Here is a 13,284-nt window from a genome sequence, read left to right as displayed (position 1 = left end):
CAGGGGTTTCTTGAGGGGTTTCTCGAGGGGTTCACTTGGTCAAGGGTTACTTGAAGGGTTACTCGGCCAAGGGTTACTCGAGTTACTCAGTCAAGGGTTACTAGAGGGGTTACTCGGTCATGGGTTACTCGAGCTACTCAGCCAGTGGTTACTCGAGTTACTCAGTCAGGGATTATTTAAGGAGTTTGGCTAGGGGTTACTCTATCAGGGGTTACTTGAGGGGGAGGAGTTACTCGGTTATGGGTTACTCAAGGGGTTCAGTCATGGATTACTCGAGGGGTTACTCAGTCAAGCTAAGGGTTACTTGAGGAAGAGGTTCACTCGGTCAAGGATTACTCAAGGGTTAATTGGTCAAGGGTTACTCAAGCTACTCAATCAAGTGTTACTCGTGAAAGGAATGGTGTCCTTCGAACAAGTGTATTATTCTGATAGCGGGTTCAGAATTATTAGAAAGCTAATACATTCAGTAAGGTCAAGTGATCGGAATGCCTGGGTGGAGGCCGCTTCCGATCAGTAATATTAATATAATTAATATTACAGCTTAATCTTGACTGAACCCTTCGGGTCACACCCAAGCAAAATATACGAACCGACTTGACGAATTAATTCGGAAGAAATTAATTCGTCGCCCGAGTGTTAAATATTTAGACGTCGGTAATTCGAGCTTGGAGCGTCGAAACCGATCGTCGGAAGTCGAGTCAAAAATAATAAAAAGACGAGAGGCGAAAAATAATAATAAATCGACCATATTCCCAAAATACCCCTAGCATCGGAGTGCCCCGAGCATCCGAATGCTAGGGGCAAAAATGTCCAAGCATAGGTAGCTAGCAAGCGCACCAAGCCGAGCCTAGCATGGCTGGCTAGGTGCGTACTAGCGCACCGTGCTAGCAGCCACGCACAGCAGCAGCTAGCAGCCGCGTGCATGTGGTGCGTGCAGCAGCTAGCTGCCGCAAGCTAGGCGTGCTAGCAGCGCACGCACTAGCAGCCACGCTCTGCAGCAAGCCCGCACCAAGTGCGTGGCTTGCACGCACAGCAGCAGCCCGCATCTTGGTGCGGGGTTGGGCTCGGGCTGGGCTCGTGGCTGGGCCATAGGGCCAGTCACTATGGGGAAGCTTGAGGAATATGGGAGCAAGTGGGTAAGGACATGTGGCACAAGGAGAGTATTGAGTGGGGAGCAAGTATGGTCCCCTACTCTCCATGTGGTCCTCACCAACCCATTTCACATGGTAATGCCACTTGTAGATTTATTATTAGTTTGCAATTTTAATTTAATTTAGCTTTAAATTAATTTGTGGAATTTCATGATCCCACATTGATGGGATATAAATTCCCACTCATACTTTCCTCTATAAATAACAACCTTGGGATTTGGAGTAAAGTGCTTGAGTGGGAGTTAGTGACAGGGTAAAGTCGTATCCCCAAATCAAAAGTAATACCTAAATCCTCTAACTAATGTAGATAGGGAAGTAGGGTCGAATCCACAGAGAAACGGATCTTTCTATTCCTAATTAACTTAAATAATCTAGATTATGAAGTAACCAATATTTATATTTGAATAAGAAACTAAACTACTAAGATTGAGAATAGGGAGAAAACAATATATAAAAGGCTCTAGGGCATAGGTTCACCAATAAATAATACTCCAGGGTAAAACATAATAATCAATCATTGACATTGCATAAATAACATGATTAACAGGCTCTCGCAATTTATTAACCAACATAGATCTAACAGGCTCTCGCAATTTACTAGATCTAAGTTCCTATTGAAAATAGCCTTTAATATCAAATTAACATCTGCTCGATTCATCAATTCAATATTGCTATACTTTTACAAGCCGCAATTGTAAAGCGTTAAAACAATTCAATAAGAAATTATCATGCAATACCAATAATCAATAATAATCAATCATCAATGCATCAATTAACCAGATTGTAAAGGGCTTTCGCTACGTATTACAATCACATAATTAATTTACCGGTATTAAATCTCATCTCTCGAATCTCGACTTAACCATTTGTAAATTAACCTGCCTATTGAAATTAGACCTAAACATCAATTCTCATCTGTCGAATCTCGAATCAATATTGTCAAACTCATGCATAAAGGATCAGGCCTAATCTAGTCACAGAGCATTAAATCAATCAATAGGAAATTAATCTAGCATTGATAATTAACAACAATAAATTACCCCTTCATATTATTTATGGATCCCCATCAACCCTAGAAATAAAACTACTCACACATATTAAAAACTAAACTAATCAAAGCAATAAAATAAGTCATGATGAAAGGAATAAAATAAACAACTAAGATTAAGAGAAGAGAAATCGTTACCAAAATAAATCTGGAATTAAGAGTAGATTAAGAACAAAGGTTTAGGAGAAAGAAATCTAAGAGAACAATTAAGAGAATAAAGAAAGAGTAAAAAGAGAGAGAGAGGAAAGAGAGAGAGAGAGAGAAAGATCCTAAAATCGTATTACGGAGGAGTATTTATACTCCGTACAAATCCTAAACTAAAACAAACTAAAACGGTGCTAATCGTCAACTAGTAAATACACGCGCCCGATCGGGCGCGCCTTTTTATCCCTAATACTGATCTCGTGCCCGGACGGGCGCGTCACCGGGCACCAGCCTTAGCTTCTCCCGCCCGGCCGGGCGCGCCTCCGAGCGCCAGCCTCTTTGGCCGAGCGGCTCACTTGGGCCACTATTTGGACTACGATTGGGCTCCAATTCTTCGGGCCAATCAGGGTTTCCTCTTCCGGTCTTGAATACTTGGTCCAATTGCCCCGGTATCACCTATACCGAGCCCTTAATCATCGGTTCGATGGCTCTAACCGGCCCTGGGCTATAAAATCTGGTCGTGCTTCTCCAATGTTCGTGATTGCTCCAAAATATCTCGGGAAAATACTCCAAAAGCATAAATCCCTGCAAAAGTCAACCAAATCTACGAAAACACTAGAAAACACCAATTAGTAATAAAAGTGGCTCAAAAGAGCCAAAAACACTACTAATTATGAACAAGGGACGGAGGTAAAATACTATATAAAATAGACACATTAAACTCCCCCAAGCCAAACCTTTGCTTGTCCCTAAGCAAAGATCTCATCAATGAATCAATAAATATGCTTCACCCCAAAAGTAAAAATCAAGCACAAACGATCCAGGGTAAATCAAATAAACATGCTTCAAAATCAACCAATCAAATCCATCTAATTACCAATCTTCCCTAACAATTGTCAAACAAAGCAAACCACAAGAGCATATAGAATTCAAGACTAGTGCTCACGCACTCAACTCTCATTTTTGTGGCGAGTAAAAGATGTACTCGATCGCTCTCCATCCAACCCCTTTATGTGAACAATGCCCTCCCAACTCACACTCTCGTGTGTATAAAACAATAAACGCTCAATCCTACTAGTCAACTCGAAATATGCCAAATCATAACTTGCATTGATAAACAACACTTTCACATTCATACAATTCTATGCACAAAGGTCAGAAGGTCTTTAAAGCTTGTAATGTAAGGCTAGGGTAAAGGGTAGGATAAATTTGGGAATAAGTGAGAGAAAAGCTATGCTTAAAGGAGCCATATCCTAATAAAACCCATGATCAAAACAAATAATGATCATACATCTCCAACAACATAACTAACTCCAACAAAAACCAAATATACTCCAATCATAATAAACAATCCCAACTCTTACATATCACTCATAAAATATAATAATGAAGAAGTAGAGTGAATAAACAAACTTTATTTTCCAAACTTGAATATTTTTTCATTGAAGCTCTATTATTTTTCTTTTGATCAACCTCCAACTAGAACATTTGAACATTTTTTTTCTTTCGAAGTTCACTTATTTTTTCCACATTTTTTCTTTGAACTTCTCTTTTTTTTTTTTCATAATATCATGCTTTATTTTTTTTTCAAGAAAATATAACTCTCAAACTCATAAAAAATAAACATGATCAACAACAAAACAACTTCTCAAAAACCCACCCAAATTGTGCAAATAATAAGCACACTACAAGCTCCCTCACCTCACTCACTAATAGCTCCCCCAAGCCAAGCTTGGGACTAGTAACCAATGGGGCAAAATAGGCTTGTAATGTGGCTAATAAACAACAAAAATTCAAGCAACAACATGGGTAGCAAGAAGGGAACAAATGTATCTAAAATCATCTGGAGGCTACCTAAAAGAGCAAATGTCTTCGTCCTCCACAATGTGGATAATAATGAATCATATAAACATTACTTATAGTTTCAAACCAATACTCAAATTCATTGACATACCAGGAATTATGGAACTATCACACATTCCTTACCAAATCAACTAGTCAAGCACTATATTCACAAGTAGTTGGACAAAATTGACGCATGTTAAGGTTTCAAGGCAATCAAACATCAAATCATGATCAACTAATCCACAATGCTTATCATCAAATACCAAAGATCAAAACAATTTTCTCAAGAAAGGGGCATAGGGAAGCATAATTTATAATTCATTGGAACGTATTTTTGGATTTTTTTATTTTTCAATTTTTTTTAGTTTTATATATATAAGAAAGCAATAAAAACTAACCTAGAAAGCAATAAATCTAACCTAAGAAAACACACCAAAAATAAAAGAAAAGAGAAAAAGAAAGATACCAAAACCAAAATCTCCCCCAAGCCAGAATCAGACAATGTCCTCATTGGCTCGGGAACAAGCCCAGCATAGCTAGTCCTGATCATCCTCATCCATCGAGCCGAAACCCGCACCTCCACTGCCACCTGCACCACCTGCACCAGAAGAGCTACCACCAAAATAATCAGCATGAAAACTCCCCCTCGCCGGTCCCCCGAAAGGAATGTCCTGGCCGTACCCGTAGAAGGAAGAATAGTCAGTGTAAATACCACGGGCAGTGGGATCCCTATCGTATCCCTGGGGTGGAGGCTGAAACCAGTCAGGGTGAATAGCAGCGTCGGGAATGTTACCCCGACGAGCATAGTCATCATACATAGGGTAGAGAGCTCTACCATGGTTCCTCTCTAGGTACCCTAACCTCTGGTCTAAGGAGCCTATCATCCTCCTAAGGTCAGTATGGGAATGCTCGATACGTCCTATGGCCTGACCTATACTCTGAAGATCCCAAACTGGGTCAGAGTTAACATGAGGGACGGAGTGAGACATACGAGGTGGAGAGAAAGCCACCTCGGGCTGAGGCTGGGGTGGTGGAACTGGTGGTGGTGGTGGTGCCTGCCCCCTAGCGTTGGCAACTAAAACATCATAAGTGTAAGAAGGCTGCCCTGGGGGAAAGGCGGTCAAGTCAGGACTGGGTAGGGGAAAAATGGGCAAAGGTTGCTCGCTCCTAGTCCGAATACACCAAAATGGTGTCTGCTCGCTATCCGGTCTAATCCACCTAAACTCCTCAAAATACCTAGCAGTCATATAGGTATCTGATCCACAGTTAGTCAGCTGGTGGGGTCTGTCCACTACAAAACCGGCCTTTTTCACTGCTATTCGAGTGATAAGGCCACCTAAACGGATAGGGGTCTTGGATGTGGTGCTGGCCGTGGCATGCCTACTCAAATGGTGAACTATAAACCTGCCTATGTTCAATTGCCCGTACCCATACACATAGTGTCCTATGACAGCTATCGTTAGATTGGGCATTATGGGGCTCGGCCCTACCTAAAAAACACAAACCCGCAAATCTCTGCCAGATTTTTGGGACAGGGTGGTGAATAGGTTTGGTACTAGCATGTTGGGGGTCGGGGGTAGGCAAACCAGTCAAAGCATTATATATGTCACCCATTTTATAGTCCGCATGCCATTGGTGAGATAGTTTAGAATTTAATTCAAAAATTTTACAAAATTCTACAAAAGTTAAACTAATATTTCTATTGTTCAACCTGAAAAATAAATTTGACCCATTTCTACTACTAACAACATGTAAAGAAGACAAGAATTCACAAGTAAGTTCTCGGAATGTAGGATAGTGCATATCAACAAATTTTCTCATGCCAACGTCATTCAAAAACCGTTTTACAAAATCAAACAAACCAAATGATTCTAGAGTAGGGCGGTGTAACCACCGAGAAGGAATTACCTCACGACCGATCAAATGTTCTAGCCGCTCCTTTTGCTCTCGGCTCGCAATCCGGATCGTCGGCCAGTACGAAAGTTGCAAGTCTGGGTCGTATTCCTCCCTCAAACTAGAGCTCCTACCGAAAATGGACCTAGCCCTCTTTGAAGCCATGTTAGGAAATGGGTTTGAAAATTTATTGAATTAAATCTGAAATTTTTTTATATGGGAATGTAGAGGATGAAGAGAGGATCACAAATATGTAAAGAGTTTTGAATTTGGGTGAGAAATGGAGGAGAAATCTTAGAGAGAAGGTAGAGAGAATTTGAGTTTTAGAGAGAGAAAGTAATAGAGGAAAGAAGAAATGGAGGAAGAAAGAAGAAAAGAAAGAATAAGAAGGGGGCGGACGCCGCTCGCGCCCGGTCGGGCGGTGGGTCGCCCGGTCGGGCGATCTGATATTTAAATTTTTGCTACGCTCTCGCGCCCGGTCGGGCGGCATTCGCCCGGTCGGGCGATCTATCGATCAAAATTTCACGTCTTCTCGCGCCCGGTCGGGCGAGAGTCACCCGATCGGGCGGACAGTTTAGTCCGTATACGACATATTTTGCGCCCGTTCGGGCGCCCATCGCCTGGTCGGGCGAAAATACGTATTTTTGGACCCTTGCTCTCGCGCCCGATCGGGCGAGCTTCGCCCGGTCGGGCCCGAGACTAAATCGGCGAAATATTATTTTTCTTCTTTTCTCCAAAATTTGGCTAACTCTTTTCCTTCAAACCTGTACAAACACTCATCAAACTCGTTAAATTCCCTCATCTCTCCTCTCATAAGAAAAAGGAAAGAAAAACTTAGTCTAAAAAGCATTAAAAATACGGGTTGCCTCCCGCAAAGCGCTGGTTTATCTAGGTCCCGCACAACCTTCTTACCAAGTACAATAACTAGGACCCTTGGCCTAACGCTTGGTCGGGTGGTTTCTCACCCGACCTAGCGGTGTTTAGGCTGTGATGCGGCTTCCTAACATACCCCGTGGGACGCCAAATCACCTTATCTGGTGGATCCTCCTTGACTTGGACTGGGGGATCTTCAATGCTACGCACTAAAAATCCTTCTTCGATCGAAGGTTGCTTCTAATTGTCATTGCGTTCAACACTTGCAACTAGATCTGGCGGAACACTTACCGGAGGCTCGGTTTGCACAACTTGCTCGATCGGTTCCACCTTTTCATCCTCAAAACCAAGACCAACATTGTAGAGTGCTCTTTCTATTGCATCAACTTCCTTCTGCCATTTGTCTATCTCATCTGAAAAAGATGCAACACAAGATACCGCCTCCAAGGGATCTTTTTCAAGATCTTGGGGCTTGTTAGAATAATTTTCAACCACATTAACACTGAAACATTTCTCCTCAGTCATGGAGCTTTTAGGGGCATTATTCAGATTAAAAACAACTTTATTATCCCTTACTGACAATGTTAACTTACCACTTCTTACATCTATGACTGCTCCTGCGTTGTTAAGGAATGGTCTACCCAAAATAATTGGGGTTTGCATATCCTCAACCATATCAAGAACAACAAAATCTACAGGTATATAAAATTTACCTACTCTAACGGGGACATCCTCTAAAACACCTAAGGGGTATTTGAAAGAACGCTCGGCCATTTGTAGAGTTATATTGGTAGCTTTTAATTTACCCATATTCAACTTAGAACACACAGATAATGGCATGAAGCTAACACTTGCACCCAAATCACATAATGCATTATCAATCAAGAGATTGCCAATATGACAAGGGATAGAAAAGCTACCTGGATCTTTTAATTTAGGTGGAGACTTATTTTGAAGTACGACACTACACTCTGCGGTGAAAGCTATTGTCTCTACCTCATTAATAGACCTTTTCCTCGTCAATATTTCTTTCATAAATTTTTCATACGAGGGGATTTGTGTGATTAATTCAGTAAAGGGGACTGTTACCTTCAAATCTTTTACCACCTCCAGGAACTTACCAAACTGCTTATCCAAGTTTGTCTTCAATTAACGATTGGGGAATGGAAGTTTGATAATTGGCTTTGGAGCATTGTTACTCTTATCTGGAGTAGCCACCTTCTCTGGAGTCGTACCCTGCAATGTAGAATTAGATATGTTAGTACTATCCTTTAGCCCTGCAGGGCTATCAACTACATTGTTTGGTTTAACGGAATCAAGATTAGCATTATTTAATAAAATAGGTTCATCAACTGTGGGCATAGGGGGCCCTTCATAGTTTGAACCACTCCTTAGAGTAATTGCAAATGCTTGATCCGTAGGCCTGGTCGGCTGTGCCGGCAGAACTCCCTGTTGGCGGGCTTGTAGAGTAGCGGAAAGTTGCGCAATTTGATTGTCTACAATTTTATTATATGCTAGAATTTGATCAATTGTCGCATCTCTACTCTCCATATGCTTTTGCATATTAACTAACATTGCTCTAATTTCCACCAGAGAAGGGTCAGAAGATGAGGAGGGTTGTTGTGGTTGGTTCTTCTAGCCAGCATTGGGATGATAATATTTCTGCTGCTGTTGCTGTGGCGCCTGTGGTTCTTGTGGTGGTGGATTTTGAACATTAGTACTCCGGTAGGAAAGGTACGGATGATTTCGATACCCAGGATTGTAGGTGTTGGAGTATCGGTTATTCTGCCTATAGGCTTGAAAGGCATTAACTTGCTCCACGAAACTCCTGCAATCCTGCTCCCAATGACCTACAATACCACAATTTTCACAGAAAGCCTCATTAGAATTATTATTAATCGCAGAAACATTAGCTACATTAGCAGTGCTCATATTATCTAATTTTTGGCAAATAGAGGTCAGTTGAGCTTGCAAAAAGGATACAGAGTCAACACTATGTTTCCCCTTGTTCGCAAATCCTCTAGGATTCCCATATTGGGAATTGTGTATCGCCATATCTTCAATAACCTGACCTGCATCATCAATATTAAGATTCATAAATCTCCCACTAGCTGCAGAGTCTAAAATTATTCGAGAAGAATTTCCAATGCCATTATAAAAGGCTTGGATTAACTGCCATTGTGCTAAATTATGGTGAGGGCATTCTCTTTTTAGGTCCTTGAACCTCTCCCAAGCCTCATATAAAGATTCATCGGCTTCTTGGGCAAAGTTCTGGATCGCATTCCGTAGTACGGCTGTTCTCTCTGCAGGATAATACTTATTATTATAGAAATTCAAAACAAGAGTTTCCCAGTCAGTTATACCGAGTGTAGTTCTATTTAAGCCATTAAACCACAATTTAGCTTTTCCAGTTAAAGAGAAGGGAAAGAGAATCTCCCTGATTTGGTCTTGAGTGACCCCAGCTTGCCTGATGGTGTTACAATATTGACAATAGTCGGCAATGTGAAGATTCGGGTCTTCGCCCTTGGCTCCACTAAATTGCTTCCTCTCTATCATCGTTATAAATTGAGGTTTAATTTCAAATTGAACCCCATCAAGAGCCGGAGTGGGGGTGAGATGTGGAAAATCCGTAAGCTTTGGTTGTGAATAATCACTAAGCTTCTTTGGAGCCGTCATCTCTGATTCTGCGTCTGATGATACCTCTGAATCGCTAGAACCAGTTGGAGGATCTCGGTGATTATTGTTATTATCACCAGAATCTGCCAGGATTTGCTTGTAGAGATTTTTCTGTCTATGGAAGGAACGTTCAATCTCAGGATCGAATGGGATGTAACCTGATCTGGAACACCTGGGCATAAACAAAAAACTAGAAGCAAATATGAGATTTGCCTCAGAGAACTAATGCTCTCTGAGACAAAAGGAAAATAATCTAGACTACAAAAACAATCAGAAATAACAAATAAAACCGTTTCCCCGGCAACGACGCCAAATTTTGAAAGGGTAAAGTCGTATCCCCAAATCAAAAGTAATACCTAAATCCTCTAACTAATGTAGATAGGGAAGTAGGGTCGAATCCACAGAGAAACGGATCTTTCTATTCCTAATTAACTTAAATAATCTAGATTATGAAGTAACCAATATTTATATTTGAATAAGAAACTAAACTACTAAGATTGAGAATAGGGAGAAAACAATATATAAAAGGCTCTAGGGCATAGGTTCACCAATAAATAATACTCCAGGGTAAAACATAATAATCAATCATTGACATTGCATAAATAACATGATTAACAGGCTCTCGCAATTTATTAACCAACATAGATCTAACAGGCTCTCGCAATTTACTAGATCTAAGTTCCTATTGAAAATAGCCTTTAATATCAAATTAACATCTGCTCGATTCATCAATTCAATATTGCTATACTTTTACAAGCCGCAATTGTAAAGCGTTAAAACAATTCAATAAGAAATTATCATGCAATACCAATAATCAATAATAATCAATCATCAATGCATCAATTAACCAGATTGTAAAGGGCTTTCGCTACGTATTACAATCACATAATTAATTTACCGGTATTAAATCTCATCTCTCGAATCTCGACTTAACCATTTGTAAATTAACCTGCCTATTGAAACTAGACCTAAACATCAATTCTCATCTGTCGAATCTCGAATCAATATTGTCAAACTCATGCATAAAGGATCAGGCCTAATCTAGTCACAGAGCATTAAATCAATCAATAGGAAATAATCTAGCACTGATGATTAACAACAATAAATTACCCCTTCATATTATTTATGGATCCCCATCAACCCTAGAAATAAAACTACTCACACATATTAAAAACTAAACTAATCAAAGCAATAAAATAAGTCATGATGAAAGGAATAAAATAAACAACTAAGATTAAGAGAAGAGAAATCGTTACCAAAATAAATCTGGAATTAAGAGTAGATTAAGAACAAAGGTTTAGGAGAAAGAAATCTAAGAGAACAATTAAGAGAATAAAGAAAGAGTAAAAAGAGAGAGAGAGGAAAGAGAGAGAGAGAGAGAGCGATCCTAAAATCGTATTACGGAGGAGTATTTATACTCCGTACAAATCCTAAACTAAAACAAACTAAAACGATGCTAATCGTCAACTAGTAAATACACGCGACCGATCGGGCGAGGCACCGCCCGATCGGGCGCGCCTTTTTATCCCTAATACTGATCTCGCGCCCGGTCGGGCGCGTCACCGGGCACAAGCCTTAGCTTCTCCCACCCGGCCGGGCGCGCCTCTGGGCGCCAGCCTCTTTGGCCGAGCGGCTCACTTGGGCCACTATTTGGACTACGATTGGGCTCCAATTCTTCGGGCCAATCTGGGTTTCCTCTTCTGATCTTGAATACTTGGTCCAAATGTCCCGGTATCACCTATACCGAGCCCTTAATCACCGGTTCGATGGCTCTAACCGGCCCTGGGCTATAAAATCTGGTCGTGCTTCTCCAATGTTCGTGATTGCTCCAAAATATCTCGGGAAAATACTCCAAAAGCATAAATCCCTGCAAAAGTCAACCAAATCTACGAAAACACTAGAAAACACCAATTAGTAATAAAAGTGGCTCTAAAGAGCCAAAAACACTACTAATTATGACCAAGGGACGGGGGTAAAATACTATATAAAATAGACACATCAGTTAGAAAGAGCATTCCATATTTTGGAAAAACTCTTAAACTCCATTAACACTTGGGTTTTGGTCGGACCTTGCTAACTCCAAGGTAGCGGACCTAAAAAGTCGTGTTCGTCCTTTGTGGGTGGATATCGTTGGAGGCACGGCATTTGCGGTGCTCAAGGTTTTCAAGTAAGAGCCCATTTTGAGAGGCCGAAGCTCGCTTCAAGGGTATGATTTGTTCTTCCTTTTCTTGTGCTTATTTATTTATGCTTTATGGTTTATTAATTACGAGTGGTTCCTTGGGTCGGGGTTGTTTCCGCGGTGAGTCGGACTCACCAAACCCCAACAGCGGTATCGGAGCTCCGCTCGTTTATTTTTATAATCATGTTTTTCAAGGTTTATTTTGGCTTATTTTTCTGGTTTAAGTTGCTAATTAGATTAGTAGCTCGGTTTTATTTATTTTAATCTCGTTTTTAATGTCGAATTTGGCCCAGAACCCAGATTTTCGCCCAAAAATAGTGAATTTTGGGTGGAAAAGGTGTTCTGGAAAGGTTTTTATCCCAAAGGGGAAGTGATTTTAGCTAAATTCTGAGCAGAAATGCCTTTTTTCGAGGGATTTTTCGTTTTTGACGAAAAGTTTTAAGTCTTTTCTAACCTTGAAATTAATGGCATAACTTGTTGATTGTGTGGTTGATTATTTGCATTATTTTATGCATTTTTAAGTCCCCTTAAAGCACACTTACTTGGTAGTATTTGATGCTTAAAGGTTGATTTATTTTCACATAATTGCAAACTAATTGCTTTTTAGTGTGAAAATTTTTGTTTTGAGGCTTCCTAAGTGTTAAAGATTCAATCTTTATTTGTGATAAGTGATTGAAACTTTAAAAACCACTAAATTCCATGTTATTTTGTGTTAAACTTTGTTGTTTATTTTAATCATTTTGAGTTGATTGGAAACATAAAGTTTCAATTTTTGTGATAGAAATTTGGTTATCTTCATGTTGGAAGATATAATTTTCAAGGATTCACAAAATTTAGATGTTGGAATTTTCATTTGGACATTAAAGTTCATATTTTTCCAACTTCCCCTTACTTTGTCAAATTCTCAAGTTTAATTTAAATTGATTAAATTAAAAGTGAGAAATTGCCTCAACTTTGTTATTGCACCAAGCTAAACCAATTTAATTAAGAATGGTTCTTGGAATTATTTTGGTTATTTGCACTTTGAAATTTTATTAAGTTAGACTTGTTTAAAATTTTTTTTTTTTGCTCATTGAGTTAGTTCTAAAATTAATTAATTATGTCTCGCGAAATGGGATCAAATCCCGAGGCCATGGCACGCAAAACGAGGCAAAGAACCACCCTTGGCTAGCCGACCTGCATAGCAGCCCGCATGTGGCTGCCAAGGTGGCTGCCCCGCCTTGCGTGCGGCCACACGCGCGGCAGCAGCACACGACCGCACCAGCCACGCACCAGTAGCCATGGCTGTGCGTGCGCGTGCGTGCGGCAGTGGCAGCAGCCCATGGCTGCTTGCCGCGAGCCGTGTGTGCAGAGTTTTTTGTGTGTGCATATGCTTGGTGCGGTGAGGTGAATAGCCGTAGTATGCTTGGTTTGCATGAGCGAGTTTCCTTGGCAAAACGCTTAAAGCGAAAGCCACTTGAAATGCGGTTGGCTTA

At 40.5% G+C, this 13,284-nt stretch overlaps 1 non-coding gene across 1 annotated transcript; it reads left to right on the top strand.

The window, feature by feature from the left end:
• Nucleotides 1–9,139: 9,139 nt before the first annotated feature.
• LOC145564706 (small nucleolar RNA R71) lies at nt 9,140–9,246 on the top strand. The gene has a single exon (XR_014094888.1). It is a non-coding gene; the product is annotated as a small nucleolar RNA R71 (small nucleolar RNA).
• Nucleotides 9,247–13,284: the final 4,038 nt, after the last annotated feature.

This window comes from Chenopodium album, chromosome 1 (genome assembly GCF_948465745.1).
Source record: "Chenopodium album chromosome 1, dcCheAlbu1.1, whole genome shotgun sequence".
NCBI classification, from domain to species: domain Eukaryota; kingdom Viridiplantae; phylum Streptophyta; class Magnoliopsida; order Caryophyllales; family Amaranthaceae; genus Chenopodium; species Chenopodium album.
The sequence above is the reverse complement of the archived record's forward strand: the minus strand, read 5'-3'. Positions and strand labels throughout refer to the sequence as shown.